This window comes from Callospermophilus lateralis, chromosome 2 (genome assembly GCF_048772815.1).
Source record: "Callospermophilus lateralis isolate mCalLat2 chromosome 2, mCalLat2.hap1, whole genome shotgun sequence".
Classification (NCBI taxonomy): Eukaryota; Metazoa; Chordata; class Mammalia; order Rodentia; family Sciuridae; genus Callospermophilus; species Callospermophilus lateralis.
The window spans coordinates 117767490-117782288 of record NC_135306.1 but is presented as its reverse complement, the minus strand read 5'-3'; the positions used below and the strand labels follow the sequence as shown (position 1 = coordinate 117782288).

The 14799-nt window shown below is 37.2% G+C and overlaps 1 pseudogene; it reads right to left on the bottom strand.

Moving 5' to 3' along the window:
* Positions 1-6681: 6681 nt before the first annotated feature.
* Positions 6682-6905, bottom strand: LOC143387513 (small nuclear ribonucleoprotein G pseudogene; annotated as a pseudogene).
* Between the last annotated feature and the right edge of the window lie 7894 nt (positions 6906-14799).

Below are 14799 nucleotides of genomic sequence, written 5' to 3'. Positions count from 1 at the left end.
GAATCTCACTTTTGTGGATGATTATAATTCATCAATCAAAATTAAACATATAAATTAATACAAGGAAGACCAGAAGAATAGAGGAAAGAGAACAGAAGGAGAGAGGTGGGAAGGGAAGGGGAAAGTACTAGGGAATGAATTGGAATAGGTGATGTCATGTGCATGTATGACTATGCCACAATGAACCCCACTATTATGTATAATAATAATAATAGAAATATAAAAATGAAATGTAATCCCTAGGTTTAGTATTATTTTAATTAGGCATCATGAGGAATGATCCACCTTAAAATACTTTGGTGACATTATAGTTTCTATGCTTACAATAACTTCTGTATACTTGAACAACATTCGTGAAAGAAAAATGTCCCCTTTGGAGAATCCAACCCTGCTGACATTTTGATCACGAACTTCTAGTGGAATAGGGAAAGATGGTGGAATGAACCCGACATTTGTATGTATGTGTATGATAATACCACAGTGAATCTCAGCATCATGTATATTCACAAGACATTAATTTAAGAAAAACTATATGTAAATAGCAGAAAGATCAGTAGAGTAGAAGGAAGGGAATGGGGTGGGAGGAAGGGAAGGAAAGGACAAGAACTGGGGATTATATTAGAACAAACTATGTTCCATGTTTTTATAATTATTTCATGTATGACATTAAGAACCAATATAAATAAATAAATACTCTAAGAAAATTAATTTCTATTATCTATGCAACCTGGACCAGTATTTCATTATGCAACTCTAGCAAACTAATACTTGTGGCTATTTCTTTTCAATAGAAAAAAATTAATAAAAGATCAAAATTCAAATATAATGAAAAAACTTATTACTCTTTTTTATTTATGAAACTAGTTTATTTCTCCCAAGGAAACACTGTGGCAAAAAAAGAGACATGTTTTAAACAATATTAATACATTTAATGCATACACCTTAATGTGGAAGAATGATTCCTGACGTAAAAGGAAACATGTGACTTATTTTATAGGAAGGAGATAAATTTATGGTATGTCACAATTGGTAGACAAGGTGACTAGGAAAATAAAAGTAGAAATTAGTGATATGGCTTGGATGTGGTGTCCTCCAAAAACTCACATGTGAGACAATGCGAGAGGGTTCAGAGGGGAAATGATTGGGCTGTGAGAGCTTTAACGAAATCAGTGAATTAATTGCCTGATGGGATAAATTGAGTGGTAACTGAAGGCAGGTGAGGTATGGCTAGAGGAGATGGGGCATTGGAGGCGTGGCTTAGGGGTATATATATTTGTATCTGGCAAGTGGTGATCTCTCTCTCTGCTTCCTGATCACCATGTGAGCTGCTTCCCCAGCCACACACTAGACCAATGTTCACCCCCATCTCAAGCCCTGAGAAATGGAGCTTGCTATCCATGGACTGAGACATAAAATAAAGTTTTCCTCCCCTAAAATTGTTCTGGTCAGGCCCTTTAGTCACACTGGTGGAAAAGCTGAGTAGAACAATTGGTGAGAAAATACAAAGAAGAAATTTGAGGAACTGTAAGAAAAGAAATAAATTGCCTAGATTTTTGTTTTTTAAAAAAAGGAACATGGAGAGAGCATTCAGCACTATATAAAGGGCTTTAGCTTGTCTTATATCTGTGTTAATTCTAGAAACAAAATATTTTTCCATATTTGTATGACATCCCAGTTTGTCTTCATATTTTGTGAAATTTTAATAAAAATGGTACAGAGTTGATCGTTAATCTTAATTTGGGTGATAAACTAACATGCTAGCAATGTAAAGCTACAATAATACAAATCAGTACTTTTACCACAGCATTGTGGTTGAAGACAAATGATTGCCAGTTTGCCTGGGTTCAAATCTTGACCCCATACCTTAGCAAGCATGTGGCCTCAGCTAAATTATTCAGTCACCTTTTATTACCTGTTTCCTCATCTGCAAAATGCAGTTATATTATCTAATCCATAAGATCAAATAAGTTAGTAGACATAAAGTTCTCAGAACACTTTCTAGAATAAAGTGAGAACCATACGAATATTTATCTTTATCATCATCAATATGAATCACAAAGAAACAAGAATTATTAGCCTATTGTCATGGGTGCTTTTGAGGATGTTGCCCTATGTCCAGAGGATTTGAGGAGAACAGACTGTGTCAGGAGGGGAGGCTGTTTACAAATTATTTTTAAGATGAAATCGGAAGAAGAGTGCAATTGAAACATTGCTTTCCTCAGATCAATATTTTTTTAAAAAGAAAAAGGGCAACAAATGATTAGATGAATACTCTGGCTGTGTATTCCTGTCCCATGCTCTGAAATAACCCATGTTTTTAAACTTCATTTATTATTTTACTCCTGATTATTCTCAGCATTTTCAGGTGAGGATCACTCATTCTAAGACTGGATTTCAAAAAGGAAGAAATGAATTCCCGTAGTTTTTAGCAATTCAGTTTCCGCTCTGAATGCTTTTTTCCCCTGCTTTAGAAAAATGTTACAAATATCACAGAGACTTTGCTTATTTTGAGCAACAGGCCCCTGGATTTAGCTTTTGTTTGTGGAGAGGACTGATTGCTACCCAGATCACATGCTCAACAGGAAGCAAGCATTGATGTGATGAGGCCACCTCAGGGCCACACTTACTTCCAAGTTCCAACATCCATTTGCAGTGGGCCTGCCGACACCCAAAGTAACATAAACCTGAAAACCCTACAAATACTGAGCGGAGGTTCTGCTTCAGAAGATCTGAGAAAGAGGGATGCTACCAGAAATGGAGGCAGACATGTTGGGGACTTATTTCTAGACCCTACACATTCAGGATTTGTCTAAAAATTTTCACTGGATAAATCTTATCTCTCTCATTTGAGATGAGGTGGGCTGGGCTACAGGAAAGGTTCATTCTTCCGTCTTAGGGGAAATAGCCTCCTTTTTGTTCTTTGATCTTAGAAAAATAGCTAAAAGTGGAATGTTTTTCTGTACACCAGGTTAAAATATAAAAGCTCCTTAACATGCATTATTGCACTTCTTCCTCCCAACAATCTCATAAGTACTTTTACCACAATCATTTTCACAAATAAGTCTTATAGAATTTAAGTAATATTCCACAAGTGATTTAAATAGTCAGGGACAGAGCCAACAAGTAGATTGTTTGACTCCAGGACCTGAGCTCCTAAACACAATGCTTCCTTGCCCTAACTCTCCCTTGCTGCTCATCCCTTGTACCCTGGGCTGTTGGTCCCCCATACCACAACAAGTTTTCTGCTTAAAGTTCAGCTTGAGCCAGGTCATTCCTCTGCTTAAGATATTTTGATGACCACCTACTGCACACCAAACTTCAGAGCTGGCCTTCAGGGCATTATGGTTTGCCTCTTCAAAGTCATTTTACAGATGCCCTAGGCTCTAACCAAACTGCATTTGCTACTCCCAGCGACGGTGGGCTCTCTGCCTCTGCTCTCACTCCCCTCTCAGCCTAGAACCTCTGCTCCATCATTTCCACTTGTTGAACAACCATTACCCGCCACCAGTGGCTTCTGTAACAACAATCAGTGGTAACTGTTTTTTTCAGCCCTTGCTCTATACCAATTTTGTGACCAGACTTCCACCCTATGAGATAGATACTGTTATTATTTCAGTTTTATAAATGGGGAAATTGAGGTTCAGTGACACCAGGTCCAAAGTCCCATAGCTACTAAGTGGACTGGGGAGAATGGGAATCCAATTGTCTGAAGCCAGAGTATGAGTTCCTGGCCACTGAGCTATTCTGAGTAGAGCCATGCCCAGCCTTTGAAGTCTCATGCACCACAGTTGTACACCATTTTACTCAGCCTTCTTGGTACCCTAGCAAAAAAATTAGCCATCAGCCTCTGCTTCCTAGAGGGCCTCATACTGAGGGCCTCTATTACAAAAATTACTTCACTCTGTTTCATTTTAGCTGTATCTCTCGCCCACAAGATTCGCTCTGCTTGAGGCCATGCCATTTGTCTTTGTGTCCCTGGTGAACCTAGTGCCATAGCTGAAGCTCAGCAGGAGCTTCCTTGATGTGTGCTGAATTCATTCAATGCCTGTTTATTGAACTCCTACTGAAAGGATCTCACCCCTGGCCCGCAAGCTCCTGGGTGTAATTGTTCTTATCCTTTTTTAGTTCACATCCCCCTTTGAGAATCTGATGAAAGTCATGCATCTTTACAAGAGGAAAATGCAACAACCAATAAAATTTTATACCCTTCTTTATGTGGCTCATGAATTCTGGGTTCAGAACCTAATTGAAGTGAATTGAATTATTAGAGAGCTGAATGTTTTTTTTGTTATTTAATAACCAATTAATTTTCCGCCATGCTATAGAAATCCAACTACAGCTACCTTGGATAAAAGGAGGGGATGGTGGTGGTGGTTGTTGTTTAGCATTGTGAGTTCAGGAAATAAACAGGCAAAAAAATAGAGGTGTGAATTTGGCTCTCTGATAGGTACCTCTCTGCAGATTACTTTTAGTCTCTCAAACTAGCTTCCTCTGCAGCTTGGAGAATATGTTTGCTGACAGCTCCTGTATGTCAAATCTACCAGAGGGGTTGGCCCTCCTCCCTTAATCACAGTTTTTTTAAAGATCCCAGGGAAGGATTCTGATTGGCCCACTTAAGTGACACATGGATTCCAAGACAGCTGGTTGTGGAAGGAAGAAAAGTTTAACTGAAAGGGGGAGCCCTTCCCAGAAGAACTAAGGAATAGAAGGTCAACATGGGTCTTCTTACCAGTTCACATCTGTTTCTTGCATACAGCCACCTGCATCCCCTGCAGCCTCATTCAGGCAGCACCCAAAGCCCTCACACTTCTTTGTCCTCCCCACCTTTTCTCTAGCACCTTCAAAACTTACCTGTTCTGTGTGGTAATCCTTTCATCTCTCATTCTTTCATTTTTAAGAGAATAATTAACTAACCTAGGGGACTGATCTGGGATAGAGGAAAATAACAAACAAGAAAGACAGTCACTCAGGCTGTATCCTTGAGAGAAAGAGAAGTAATTTGATTAATGCCCATCTACATTAAATAATCCCCTTAACCCGAGGTAGTTCTAATGAGAGAATTGTCTCAGATGTTACATATGCTGAACTTCAATGCTACTGATATAGAGAACTAAAAGGGCTTCTCGAGATCCTCTGTATAGTCCCTTGTTCTATAGATGAGGAGACTTAGGACTAGAGAGTCACTTGTAAATTAATATCAGAGGCAAGCCAGAACTCATATCCCCTGAAGTCCAGTTCAATTATCTTCTTCCTTCATGATGCACCAAGGATAAAGAGTTTGTCACAGGCCCAGTGGGGCTCACCTCATTGGTCACTCCACCTGAGTTGTTTCCTCACCGGCAAGTCCTTATTTCAATACTGTCTATAAAAACATAGGGAAGCCTGTTATTATAGGAGGCATAAGTTAGAGGTGTCAGGAGCATGGGCTTTGGAGCCAGGCTTCTAATGGTCAAACCTTGGACCTATCACTTACTCTCTTGAGACAAGTTAATTAATATTTCTGGGTCTCAGTGTCCCCATCTATAAAATGAATCCTCCTACAAGTCTTTTGTAGCAATAGTCCCAATAAGTGTTTGTTATTTTTGTGGTTTATATTACGCTAGTTGCTAAGAGCCACAGCCAAGTAATATGATGCATGGCATTTTTGGTTGAAAGGTGACGCCAGCAAGCCATTGAGATGATATGATTATGTTAAGATCTGCATTCATATGGATATTGGACTCCTGCTCCCATTGGTTGGGGAAGTGCGGTAGGTAGGAGGGAATTCCGGAGAAGGAACTTCCTCCTGGGATCCGGGAGAACGCTGGGTGCATCCATCTAGTTGTAAGCAAATCCACACCATAGAGATGCCTGATAGAATTCTCTTCACTGGGCTGTGGAACAATAAATTAATTCATGAAAATCACTTATAATGGTATCCAATGCAGAACAAATATTTAATGAATGTAAGTTAGCATAATTAGAGTGAAGTTTCCAGGAAAAAAAGATTGAATGTTTTAAAAGCAAAGCAATAAAATTAATTAATCTTCTAGAAGTCAAGTAGTTCCAACCCTTAATTAGCTAGAATTCTTCTCCTAACATACCTTCTTATGACAACAACACAAAGAAACACTGTTTCCAGGAATTTAAAGATAATAAAACAATCCAATATAAATACCTAAAGTATTCTTAGCATCCCAATCTACTAAACAGGCTGTCTGCATCTGCTATGCTTTACAATCAAAGCTTTACAATCAAATTCAGAATAATAATCTCTGTCTCCTTAAATCATGAGACCTCAAAGACAAAGAAGTCATAATAATTGCTATTGTTTGAGGACAGCTTGTCAAACAATAGGCAATGTGCTTAGTGCTTAACATACATTATGACTGAGTACATATCCATGCATTCATTTAATCCTCTTACTAGGGTTGTATTTTTACACCTAATTTACAGTTAGATACACACTTTACAGATAAAGAAGATGAAAAGTGGAGAAGAGAAGTAACTTCCAAACTTATACAATTGTTTATTTTGAGTAGGATTTGCTCACAGATTTTTTTTATTCCAAATCCAGCAATCTGATAATCTGTTTATATTCTTTTATTTCTTTACTATTAAAAAGTTTCTTTAACAAAAACTTTAACATAAAAGTGTATATGACTCAATTTTTATGGAGAGGGAACATGGGTTACTCTGCCATTATTTATAGTTCTTCCAAGCTTCTAATATGATAATATTTCCTCCTGTTACCACCATTCCAGTATTGTTCTATTGCCCCCAAGTTCTCCCCACATTCATCTGTCATAAGAGTCATAAACAGACCAAATACTCACAATATTCCTTGGACATGTCTGCCACCATTTAATTCAGGGTTAACTTCTTGTTCATACCTTTTTCAACTCAGGAGGGTGAGCTTGGTTCATGTTGTCTACTCAAAAGCTCAGAGCTTCCCTGTTTATGTTCTTAATTTCCACTTACTAAGCAAGGAGTGATTCATCTTTTATTTTCAACCAGAAAACAACAGAGGTTTCTCCTTGATTCTTAATTATCTAGAAACTGGAGCAGATTAGGTCTGAGAATCTATTTGCCAGTGTTTGAATTCTTTCTCCCTACTGTGAGCAAGGAAAGCTGAGAGTTAACTGTGGACACTGGCTTGTAACTCCATTAACACAGGAACTGCACATATTCATTTCTGCTTCCTCAATAGAACCAAGAAAAAAAACTTCTTCATGTTTATGGAAAAATAAATATTAAACAAACAAATGAGTATATAAATGTGCATATCAGCCTCTATATCACGCAGCTCTGTTTCAAAGAGAAAAGGTGTTCCATGTGGAAAAACAGGTAATATAGTAATAATAATCACTAATTAAAGTACTTTCTAGCTGTGTGGTCATAAGTAAGTTGCTTGAACTCTGTGACCTTTGGTTTTCTCATTTGGAAATTGAAGGATTGCATATTGTATCATTCACATTGTTGGAAGAATTAAACATCTAAGAAATTCCAAAATTCCTGTTACATCATGACCCCTCAAAAATCTATTTCGTTTTTTCTTCTTCCTTATTTAAAAAAAAATTTTCTCCATAAACCAACTGATTCCTTACATTGACAAATAGAATGTATCATTCACAAAGTCCTTTACAATTTATAGAGAATATCCTGGGCTATCTTTTTTGAACATCATGATAAACCCAAAAGATAAGAAGAATAGAATAAACTCATTTTATCTCAAATTATAGTTGACAAAACCTATTCTCTTCCAGTTTATACAGTGAGTAAATCATAGTGCCAAGATTCAAATCAAGATCCACTGGAATAAAATCTGATCCTTATTGATATTTGAAATAGCTTTTAGAGGAAAAAAAATATTACAATCCTTCAGATTAAATAGTATATATGTCCTAAATGCATATTTACATGATACCTTAAGAGTCAGAAAGCCACATGACATCTGCAGGTTTGGTTTATAGTGTCTCTCCTTGTAAAACACCTTTGATTGGTTGAGAAAACTAATTATAGCAATTTTTACCAGGTGTCACTCTGACATTAACACTGGATCATGGCAGGATCACAGCTTATCATAACAGCTATGCATAAATCTCAGAGCTCATCAACTCTAGATAGAGCTGTTGGCTTTTATTCTATGGAGTCAACTGGTCAGGTATACACAATTAATTAGGACTGTTTTTAATAAAACTCAAGTTTCTACACATTGATCAAAAGAATTTCACTTTTTCTGACCTTCAAAAGTCTAAGAAGAAATGGAAAAAAACAGACTCCAAGATTAAGTTTATTTATTTTTAATTTATTCATTCTTTTTTAGTTATACATGACAGTAAAATGTATTTTGACATATTATGCATGCATGGAATATGGCTTCCCATTCTTGTGATTGTACGTGATGTGGAGTTATAATAAACTTTATTTTAAACTAAAAGGTTATTCCATTTTTATGAGCAATGTTGAATTACAAAATGTTTCTTGTACAATTATTAAATTATTCACTACTTCACATCTTTCTGGGGTGCCATTGTACAGCCAAATAGATGTTTCTGCACAGAACAAAAAAAACAAGTCAACTCTGAGTCACTCCAGGAAACATTGTTTTAATAATAACATATTACCATTATTCAATTTCTATTAGACATTTCTGAACATCTCTTGATGTTTATTGTTTAGAGAGATTTTCAAAGAATGCTGAATTATGCTAAACCAAGTTTGAAGATGAGGCTAGATCTAAATTTGAAAAAGAAACTGGGAGAGAATGAAGAGACCTTGCAAGCAAAGCTGGGAATGATGGCAGACAACTTGGCTCTGGCATCCAGTGTGCTGACCTGCATACCTGCACAGTGCTCTCCTTCATCTCTGTTAATCTTGAGAGAATGTCCCCTTTTACAGTAAAGAAACTGAGGCACAGAGTGACTAGGAATCTTACTGCTCCACAGGGCTGGGGGAGACCAACTTGGGGAAACCTCATCCCCCTGAAGCAATTTCAACTTCCCTATCTTTATCTTACCCCCCACAAAGTAGTTCATCAGGAGAAAATTGAGCCGCCAATCCATTTCAAATCAGATTTTCTTTTTCCCTTGGAAAATACAGGGCACCCTCATGTTCCTACTGCTGATTTCAGCTCAAAACACTTATGTGACTCCAAATGTTCAGGCACACACAAATTGAAATAAGAACTGAAAGGTGACTTGTCATTAATTTTTGCCACCTGTTCCTGGAGTGAGTAGAATTATAGCAATTTCATGTATCATAAAAGTTATTTTCAAATAAACTGAGTCAGACTTTTCCTCACTCATCTCTCTGTAGGCCACAGAATCCTGTAGTTATTATTGCTGAGGCCTTGATGATAATGTGTTGCTCAGTGCTGAAAGCTTACCTAATGTGATTAAAACAGACTGCAAAATTATCTTCTAAAGCTGATGAGAAGGAAAATGGAAGCTGATAGAGGAAGTTCACAAAGTCATATTTCTAGACATTAGGGCAAGAATCTATAAAGTGTGCTTTGTGGTCAACCTCCAGCTAAAATTTATTATATCAGGCTAATTTATCTTTGAACCCAGCTCATAGGAATAATAAAAGCAATAGAAAGATAATGCTATGCATATAGTACAAGATGCCTGAATCATAAGTGGAACAAGTAGTCACTCAAGGGAAATGATTAGAGACCTCTACTGCTATCAAATACTCTCTAGAAAAAAACAGGCACCTTATGCTTGAAATTCCATGATGTGAGACTAATTCATATTGTCTAGGCATCATTCCCAAAGATGTTATTCTCCTTTCAAATGCAAGAGTTCCTGGAGGTCAGAAGCAGGAGGTCAGTAAAGTGGTGGTATGGATAAATCTAGGACACTGTTTTGCTGGTTGATTGACAGACTCCAGCATTCTTAAGAAGCTTTGGGCATGCTGAAAATGAGAGTACCTGAAAGAAATTGGGAGAGGAAGACAGAGTTGGGTAATTTTTCACATGAGCATTGTATACCATCAGAAGGCATCAATTGTATCAACTCCTTGACAGAGTTCAAAAGACGAGGTTGGTAATAAATAGTATAGATCCTCACATACAAAGAACAAGGTATTAATTTGCAGAAAATGTCAAGAAATATGGTTTTGTTTACAATCTGTTACACTGATAGAAACTCCTCTTTCCCATTCTGTCTTGTGACAGAAGAAATACATACTGTCTCCATACAGATGGAAGTGATTTTATGACATTCCATTTCTCTGTAAACATATAGTGGCATTGTTGCAAAGTGCTCATATTTTTTGCCTTCTGTAAAACAGTTCCAATCTCAGCTGTATAATTCTACTGAAAGCACTGGAGAAAATATTTAACAGTGCCTTCCAAGCCTCTCTGGAGCCATCGTTTCTATTTGTTCTTGTTCTGTGGGCTTTTGTTGGTGGTGCTTCAGAGCTGCAGTCTTGTAGCTAATAACAATTTTGTCACTCCCGTTCCCATCACTCAGACATCCCCCGCCTCAAATGCTGTTGCGCCAGCCTGTGCCAACCTCGGTGATGGCTCTGTGAATGGTTCCAAGGCAGCCTGTCTGAGGGGAGTGCAGGCTGAGCCACTGTCAAGGTATCTGTCAGCCTCTTGGTTATCAGAGTTTATCAGACGGGAGAGATCAAATCGTTCATCTGCTTTTTATAGTTTTGAATGCTGAGCATCTGGTGTTTGATTGTGTATTGCCATGTAAGAACACAATAATCTTCAAACATTTTGATCACAAGTAGATCTGTGTGTGAGGAAAAAAATGTCTTCCTGCTGGTAAATGTCTCCTTAGCTTTGATAGAAGGTGTGGAAGACATCACACGACACCTCAAATTGCCAGGGAAATCTGAGGCTCATACTCTTGTTCAGAGTTCTGAGAATTCAATTCCCAGCCTAATTTACCTCTTCCAATTTGCAAGTGAGAAAAGCTGATGCTCAGAGGGAAAGTGAGGGGTTCCTGGTCACCTGCTGAATTAGGTGAATGACATCAGAACCAGAATCAAAATTGTGACTATAGTCAATGACTGGAACCCGGGGTAGCCTGATCCTTGGTGCTCAAGTACACCAAGAGCTTTGAACCCCTCCCCATGCCAGTACATAGGTGAAGGATGGCAGTTTAAAGGTGGGTAAAATTTGATCTTCTTTGAAGGCACCATAATTTAGTCCAAATCCAAAAACAACATTCTTGTGAACTAGTGAGTCAGGATGTCAGACCTTTATTGCTTAAATCAGCATAGCTGATCTGAAATAATAAAATAACGAAGTGAGATGTAAATCTGAAAAGTATTCAAGTAGGACAAGCAATACTAATTAAAACTTTGGAGTGAAAAGTTTACAAAGGATGATTTAGTCATTGAGGAGTTTTTCTTCTAGACAACCAGCACCTAATTAAGTAGAGATGGTGTCTTCGGTCGGACGCAGAGGTTCAGCTACAGGCTTCCTGCTCAAAACTGTCTTCCCCAGGCACACCCCCTCCCCTCCCTGCCATGGACACTGTCACTTAGGAATACTCACATTCCTCCTCCTCAAAGAACTATCCCATTTTTGGTCTGCTTGGAATGCATTAATCCATTAATCCACAAGTGCCTATTTTTGCCAACTAATCTTTTTGGGAATTGGTAAAAGTTAGCATGGAGGAATAGAAAGATCTGGTGATGTTGGGTGTATGAGGAGATGAAGGAAAGAATAAAAACTAATAGACTAATGGTATGTGATTTTCACCTTGCTTAGAGCTTCACATATATCATTTTATTTGATCCTAACAATAAACCTACAAAGTAGCCCTTTCCTACTATAGTTTTATAACTGTGTTTTTTAGATATAAAGAGCTTTAGTTTATTTATAAGATGCCTGTCATCTCACAGAAACTGCTTCGAATTAGGACTCAGGGAGTTTGGGAATACAGAAGAGTTGGTGAACACTGAATATCCCAAGATGGGAAGAAGTTGAACTATATGGCGCAGTTCATCTCAGAATATTCTAGTTGACCCTGAAGCTAAGGAGCATGGACACTTTATTAACCCGGAAGCCTTTGACATAGTTATTTGTTCATTTATAAGCCACACATGGTATCTTTCTTCAGAAAGTATTTATGTTTTTAGCATAAAGTAACAAATAGAGCAGAATTAGGAAGGGAGTGAGTGGACTAAACAATAAAAAGATGGAGCTCAGCTGAGTGCGATGGTGTCCCTTCACAGATTCCAGGGCTGTCTTTTCCAGTGACTGACTCAAGAGGCTAGGGGAGAAAGGAAACAAAGCAAAAAGTGTGCCATCCTTTCAAGGATCTTAACCAGCAGGAGTTTCCAAAGATAGAAGCCATGATTCTCTCTGGAGTCCCCAACCCAGAATGCAGTGTGCAGCGCAATAGATTGGAGATAAAGGAGCCCATGGCAGTAGAGTAAGTTGTCATATCAGGCTTTTATTGGAATAAGCAAAGATCCAGTGGGAAACTAGGTTTTGATCTCATTTCAAATGCAGAGTTGCATTTGAAGCAAGTTTTGGTCAACAACTTTGTTTAGTAATACTCTAGATGTAAAGGTTCTCAATAAAGTTACAGGTGTGCACATAGGTGCCCATGCAGGTCACAGCTGAGATGAGTGCTGCTGGAGATACTTCATTAACATGTATCCCCATTCTCTATCAATCTGGGACACAAAATCTCCACTGTTTAAAACAGCTCAGGTTCTACTGAAATAAAGCCTTGGATGTATAATGATATATTTAATAAATTGGAGAAGGAACCAAAAGAATCCAACTTTCAAAGAGTAACAATGCACTTCAGAATGGGAAATGCCAACAAGTCAGAGTCAGGCAGAAGGAGCCTTGTTGAGCAAGGCTCTCTCAGGAGAAAGGAAAGAGTGTTTCTAGATATAGCCTGAAGCTGTTTTTGAACTTCCCTCATCTTCCCTTTTAGAGAGGACCCATGGGCCCAGTGAAGAATGCTCAAAGAACCCTTGAAGAAAATATGTGTGGGTTACATCTATTGATATTTACTATGTGAGAATCTAAAACAAAATTGATCGTTTAAACACATTTATTTATTCATATAACATAATAACTAAATCCATTCCATATCAATATTTTTATGAAAAATAATTTTAATATCCCTCAGAAAAAATTTCTGAGGAAAATGGCATGTTGTACATTTCACAAATCTCTTCAATTACAGATGTTTTAAAAATCTGGATTGTCACGTCTCTCTCTGCTCTCAATCTTCTTAGGTCATACTGTTTTGGTTGATGGATATGAAGAAAACATATCTCTCAAAAATATGCACTTAGGAAATTGAAGAGCATTTTACTCTTCTTTTCAGAGAACTGTGGACAGAGTTCTTTGATACTACACCAAAACTCAACAAGTGCCAGTTTCTTACAGGTCAAGTGCAGAATCTAAAAACATAATCTTTGAACTTATCATCTTTGGTTATATTAAAAATCTATTAGTATATCTTGAACTCTGAATGGCTCTTTTACCTACTCATGATTTTCTAACATCATGTATTGAATATTTGGAAAATGATGATTCATTAAGCTATGCACACCTTCCAAATGTTGACAACATGTCATTATGTAAATCAAAAAATCACTTTTTAATATTTCTATTCACTGTTTCAGAAATATCTTGAAGTATAAAGAAGAAACCAAGATCACAGTAGCATATGCAAGTTTTAATTTTCACTTAGAAGCTAAAAATTATCACTGGTGACAAAGCAAAAATTGTCAGTTATTTCTCTGAAGGCAAAGGATTACTTTGTTCATTTTTTTAAAAAATATCTGCCAGATACACAAATATAAGTAACTATAATTGCCTGGAAAACAAACCTTCAAGTATAATATGCCATTACAGCTAGTCATATTGGTGTGTGCCTATAATCACAGCTACTCCAAAGGCAGAGGCAGGAAGATCTCAAGTTCAAGGTCAGCCTTAGAAAATTAGTGTAATTTCTCTCTCTCTCTCTCTCTCTCTCTCTCTCTCTCTCTCTCTCTCTCTCTCACACACACACACACACACACACACACACACACACACCTGTGTCATTTAGCCTGCAATTTAAACAATTGCATAAGTGCATTTTCCTAAGAGAGGCATTGTATTCCAATATGCAGCAGAATGCTAATGCATATTTCCCATTTTATCACCCAGAATATTAAAATGATATATACTCATGGTTTAAGTTTAAATAAAAATTAATATTTCTTACTGTTTCATAGAAGGATTATTCTCCAGTGAAATTAATATTTTGAATATTTTTTACTGTTTATGGCAATGAAAATGTAATGTTTCTATAAAGTTTTTTGGTACTGCCTTGATTTATACTAAAGCACCAGTGCTTTTATCCACCATTGATTGTGCATCATCTTGCATATGAAACCTAATGCTTCCATATGACAATGAAAATGTTTTTGACTTCATAGGGCACTTGGAAGGAAATTATTGAATTCTGTGGGTCATGTTTGAGAATTGCAGATCTAGTTCAACAGTTCTGGAACTGTGCAGCTCACTAGAATCACATGATAAGCTATTTCATATCCTGATGCCCAGGTACAGCTTTGACTAATTAATCAAAAATATCTGGATTTAGGGCTTTGTGTTGATTCTGATATGCAGCTAAGTTTGAAAACCAGTTCTCTCTCATTTATTTTCAAATGAAAAATTATAAAAGCCTCAGTAGACTCAGTTCAGAATATTGTAGGAATATGATAGCATATCCAGAGACTAGAGAAAAATTTATCAATCATCAGTTCCTAGCATTTGGCTAACATCTCATCATTATTGTTAATACAAGAGTAGCCTATGACATGGAGATGACACAAAGC